General features: G+C 47.1%; 1 protein-coding gene across 1 annotated transcript in view; it reads left to right on the top strand.

The window, feature by feature from the left end:
- Positions 1–847: 847 nt before the first annotated feature.
- Positions 848–6,009, top strand: part of CALN1 (calneuron 1) — a 530,205-nt gene continuing 525,043 nt past the window's right edge. The window contains exon 1 of the mRNA XM_078440486.2: positions 848–1,062. The gene's annotated coding sequence lies outside the window, so the exon portion shown is untranslated. The remainder of the gene's footprint in view (positions 1,063–6,009) is intronic.

Raw genomic sequence — 6,009 nt, 5'->3', positions numbered from 1 at the left:
ACAATTCCACTCTTAGATCTATACCCCAAAGAATTGAAAACAAGTGCTCAGACAAATATTTACAGCAGCACTATCCACAAGAGCCAGGGATAGAACCAACCCGAACATCCATCAACAAAGGATAAACAAATCATGGTGTATATGTACAATGAAATATTATTGGATCATAAAAAAGAATTAAGTCCTAATATGTGCAGCAATGTGGATGAACCCTGAAAACATTGTGGTAAGTGAAAGAGACCGGACACAAAATGTCACATATCGTATGATAACATTTAAGTGAGATAGCCAGAACAGAATAGACAAATCCATGGAGATAGAACACAAATCGTGGTTGTCAGGTGCTGTGAGTAGAGGGGAATGGAATGTAACTATTTAATAGGTATAGGGTTTCCTTTTGTGGTGATGAAAATAGTTTGCAGCTATATAGAGGTGGTGATTGCACAATATTGTGGATGTATTAAATGCCACTGAACTGTTCGCTTTCAAATGATTAGTTTTATGTTATGTGAATTTCGCCTCAATAAAAAGTATGTTTAAAAAAAAGCTTAAAGACAAATAACAGTCAGTTCCATAGCAGAGGACTCTACCCAGGGTGTGCTGCTGGATAGGGGTCCAACCCAAATTTAAGCAGGAAGGGTGTATCCAGAGGACTATGGTGAAGGACATGTACCTCCACCCTCCTGGGTGGGGTTCTGCAGTGGAGCTAGAGGTGGCGGTTAGCCCGCTGGTTCTATGGCTCCTCGGGAGTTAATCTGATCCTCTGGAGTTTTTACAAGGCTCTCTCCAGCTCCTCCTCCACCTGCCTGCCTCGCCAGAGAGGCCTGGCCGGGCTCCAGGATGCTCACAGCACACTTCTCCCTCTTGCAGTCTGAGCAGGCAGCCTAGCCAGTGTCTGGCACGACTTCAGTGGGCTCCGAGGGGCCAGGCCAGGGCCGGCTCTGGGGTGGGGCTCCCTGGCCGTGTGGACACTGCAAATCCATCTCCTTAGCCCAGCTAACAGCATCGGGACCCCTTTGGCAGCTCCAGGGGAAAGATTTGGAACCGTCTCCAGGAACATAGGTAAGTGAGAGGGTCTATGAGCCCTGGGGACCCACAAGGGGAATAAGCAGGCTCTCACACATCCGAGATGTGTGTGACTCCACACTGGTCTCCTTATTTTAGACCCACAGGAGGGCTTGCAGCTGTTCTCCAAGCATGGGATTGGGGTATTTTAGGGACATGCTTCTGGTTAACTTCTACTTGATCTTCAGAGCTCAACATAGATATCACCTTCTCCAGAAAGCTTTCCTAAGCCCTAAGTGCCCTTTCTCCGTGTCCTCAAACATCCTGGCACTTCTCTGTAGCACTTTCTATACTATATCGTAAATGCCTAAAATGACCTCTCAGTTCCCTTCCACACTAGACTGTGGACTCCCTTGTGGCTGGATACTCTCCTCCAGGTGTCCTCTTACCTCCAATGTCAATGGCCCTATAAGTACCGTAGGTGTCTCCTGTTGACCAGGGGAAGGAGGGCTAATCCCTTCTCTTACTTCACCAGGCAATTTCATGTTCGCATGTGCACACACATGTACAACACACACATGACCTCGAGGAAAGTTCAGTGTGTTCTTCAATCCAGGTCCTTGTGATAGAATGTAAACTATACAGCATTGGGATGGTAATGGGTTGAGGGGGTGGGCGTTGTCGCTTCAAACTAATTAGCTCAAGCTCCTGCATCGTACCAAGCATGGGTCCTTCCTGCCCAGACCTTTAGGGTGTTGGCACCTACACGGAGGTCCTCTTGGTTGACCAGATCTCCCACTTGGACCTGTTTTTTATACTCATTCTGCTTCATGTTGTTTTCTTTCTTTCCCAGGCTAGGACTATTCCCTTGGTTGAGGTATCCCAGCTCCTCATTGTGTTAAAGTCCTCATTCATTTTACTGCTGCTCAGAAAGAGAGGGAGACTTGGAGTCAGAGAAGAGAAGGGAGGGGACCCTTTTCTGGGTGGGAAACTTTTTTTTTCTTTTACTCTATGATCATCCCAAACGACTTTAAACAACAAATCACTTATACTGCAAGTGTTAATCTCCTGCCTACAGACTTCAATGATCTACATACAAGATTCATGTCTTACTGCTAGCATAATTTTTGGACTTTATTATGCTGGAAGAGTGTCTGTCTCTTTCCCGACCTTGACTGTGACATTACAAAACCCTCTTCTATTGGTTTGGCCTTGGAGAACTGTTTTCAATTCCCACTTCTCATTTCCCCTAGCTACAGCAATTAGGGGTGTGGGTGAGCAGAAAAATGTTAATCTTGGTACAAATAGGCACAAGCCAGGTCTTAAAACTCAAGTTTGGGGTTAGGCGTGTCTAGGCCACTAGCAAATGCAGGAGGTCACTGCTACAGCCTTCCAGAGGGACCAGTAAGACACATTCCCTAGGCTCAGAAGCATGTAGTCTAGTGTGACTTTGGGAGTAGAGAGGTCTCTGGGAACTTACAATGTCATGTAGTAAACCTAGGTGAGATGTACATGATGCTTTGAGGGCACAGAGAATGGGAGTCTAACCTTGTGTATGACAGAAGACTTATTGGATGAGGTGATGTCTGATTTTAGCCATAAAGAACAAATAAAAGTTATCCAGGAGCATGTCCATCGACACCCTGACTCCTTGAATTCTCTCCTCTTTCTCAAGCTCTAGGAAGGCGAGAGAATGGCATCTGAGATACCCTTCTGTGCTTTGTCCAGGATATTTGGGTTTGGTAGCCAGGAGTCTGAAGCATTAACTGGACTGAGAGTACCTGTGGATGTTCCTCTGGGACTCTGGGCAGATGTGGAGACATCAAGAGGGACTAGGGCGTCTCAGAAAGCCTCAAAAAGTCAAGTCAGGGGTGGACATATGTGGTATCACCATAATTTCTGTCCAGGAGATTCTCAGTTGTGGGTCCCAGTTTGGGATGTAGGACATTGGTGGTTTCTGTCTTTAGCTATGTGATAGCCTTTGCTATGTGATGGCATCTATCTCAAGGACTAAAATTTAGGAATCCAAGGGGTCTCATAAGCCAAACTATCAGTGACTGTTCTTCCGATGGCTGAAGAAGGGATCTGGGGATATTGCTCTAATTTTACTTGACTGGTGTACTTCCCAAAACTGAAGTTGTTCAGGCTACACAATTACTTGGGGCAGCTTCAATCAGAGAGTCTTGAGTGGGATTGTTCAATGAATAATCTCAGATGGGTTTAGGAATGCTAAGAAAGGTTTAGCTGCAGGGGTTGGCCATATGGAACAGAGGGCAAGAGGAAGAAGCCAGGAATATGAGGGATTAGCATGAGTGAATGGGCTAGTAATGGGATACCCTTGGGGTGGATATGCCTACTGTTGCTACTTTGCCACCATTGTAATATGAATTCAAGGAAGGAATTCCACCCACCTTCTCCTTCACTCTCTCCTTCTTCCTCCTCCTCCTCCTCCTCCTCCTCCTCCTCCTCCTCCTCCTCCTTTTCCTATTAGGAAAGGTGGACTGGGGGATGATAATATACCAAATAGGAACAGGTTTTCTTATTTTGCAAAGTAATACTAGTCCTACTTTGCCCTGGCATTTAGCTGTGTCCCTGAGTCCAACTGCATACAGGACAAAATAAAAAGATAATCTATCCATTTATGGCTATACAAAGACCCAACAGAGCCTCACATCACGGGTTTTCTGCACTTTGGGTTATTCACACTTCCAGTGTCCCCCCCACTCCCAGAGTGGGAGGGAGACCATATGAATGTTTACCCCTTCTGCACAAGCTATGCAGGGGCTGTGGGAGCTGGGGGGAAGTTTGCTAGGTAGGGACTCAGTCAGAGATGAGATCTATCCCATTCCCAACCAGTTCCAATTCTGCCATCCCAGAACCCTCCATGTTTTTCTTTTAGGCTTGTGGTGATCTTCCTCCCTCCCCTCTGGGCTTTCTTGGATTTTTGGAGTTTTCTAAGTCCCTGGAAGAGATGGTGGCTGGCTCCATGATGGTATTTACCTTTTAAAATGTGCTAGTTCTGTAACCTGAGAAGGAAATGATGGGATCCAGTCTCAGATTCCAAGGACAGCCTGTCCAAATTGAGCCCCTGTGGCCCAGCATCTGCCCCAGCTGGGTCCTTTGGGAGAGACTCAGAGCCCTGCCACCTTAGTGTATAAAGAAGCAGGTGGTGGGGAAGGAAGCTTTTGCCAGGCTTTTGTTGGCAATGAATGGAAATAAACTTTAATGGCAGTGACCCTTGGATGACGCCATTTGGGGAGACTACTTCTCTGTGCTTTCAATGATGAGCATGTATTGATTGTGTAGATGTTGCATGGAAATTAACAAGGACTCTGGCCAGGGAAAACATAAATCCAGTCCAACCTCATAATGGACTGTAAATGGCCCAGCTGGAGTGAACCACATGGGGGTCTTTTAGTTAGAGGAAGGGAGTGGATGCTTTGGGCAGCTCCCATTTCATTTCCCACCCAAGCCTCCTTGCATGACTCCCATCTCTTGGCCAGAAAGGACCATGATTGCAGGGCTGGTTGGTGGCTGTTTATATACGCCTGACAGGGCTGCCCTTTGCCCAGACTCTACTGCTTGACTGTAACCCTCTCTCCACAGTGGGTTTTCTGTGTTTGGAACTGGGACACTGGGACTGTGGACATCACTCTGCTTTGCTTCTTCTAGCCTCAGCTTGTGTCTGTATATATAGACTTGTTTGACGGATTTGTTTTCTTAGAAGCCAATGGTTTTATTGTTGAGTTTGGCATCTCCTCCGGCTATGAGATAAGGAGAGGAAGTTGGGCCTTTGAGTGTCAGTAGATGGCCTTGCCAAGTGACAGCAATGTGATTTAAGGAAATGACACTGCCACTCACAATATGCATTATCCAGAGCACCCTGCTGGGGCTGCTGTACTCTGAGAGGCTCAGATGGCACGGCCAGCTGTGCTGGTACCCAAGGTCAGGTGGATGGAGCAAGGCTATCCATCAAGCTGTTTGTGAGCCTCTCATTACCTCCAGGAAATTCACCCAGGGATGCTCCCCTGCTTCCCCAGGCTGCTGCATTAGCCAGTGAGCATGGGGACCCAACGTCTGCCCAGGCTGCACCTCTGTGTCAGGACTTAGAGGGGTTTCCAATGGCCCAGAGCCCCCCCAGGCCTTGGGAACAGATTTCACTAACGACACTTTTATCCTTCAGTCCAGTTCGTGCTTTGAACTGCCCTCTCATAAAGTATTCTGTGGCACAAGAGTGCTGCCCTCTCGGTTTAGGAAGTGGGATAGAGAGAAGGAAGGAGGAAGGCAAGAACTGGAGAGAGAGGAATCCAGGATGGTTGGAGAGAATGAATCAGGGAGCACCTGTTTGTTCTATCTGTTTCTGCTATTTGCAAGTCCTGTGAACCCTTGAACTTCAGGGCCATGGAGTGAAACCCAGATTCATGGGGGATTCCGGAAGGCAGAGCTCTGTGCCCAGCCATCAAGGAGGAGAGGGCATAGAACAACACCTGTGCCAAATGCACACCTGCCAGGTAAACATGGCTGTGGAGGCTGACCCATGATATGTTAGAGGACAGGGCACAAGAACTGATCAAGAAGTTGCATCTGGTACCCAAGGGAGACCTCAACCAACATCTTACATTTGTGCAGTTGATCCCATCTGTTCCCAAAAGCCCCATGGGGCAGTGGGTGCGGGGATTTTCATGTCCACTTTGCCACCCACAGAATGAGGTGAATGTGTTTTTACCTGTAAGTCGGTGCAGTGACTTTGGTGGTTTTGTAAGCTGGTGGCTCTGAATCTTGTGCACCCATATTCCATATTCATGGAAATTAATACCTTTTCTTCCTAAAAGTCCTTTCCTATGATTTAGCAATTCATGAGCAAGACTAGAGAAGCGATTGCCTCCAAGAGGCCTACCGTCCTTGCATTTGGGTTGTGTGGCCTAATTCTGTGGGGAGGGCCTCAGTGAGACAAGTCTAGACAGTTTGACTAATGTGAGAAAAATTTAAAAAATTAAGAAATCA

Source organism: Panthera onca, chromosome E3 (assembly GCF_046562875.1).
Source record: "Panthera onca isolate mPanOnc1 chromosome E3, mPanOnc1 haplotype 2, whole genome shotgun sequence".
NCBI lineage: Eukaryota > Metazoa > Chordata > Mammalia > Carnivora > Felidae > Panthera > Panthera onca.
Note: the sequence above shows the minus strand (reverse complement) of the source record. Positions and strands in the feature narration are given on the sequence as shown.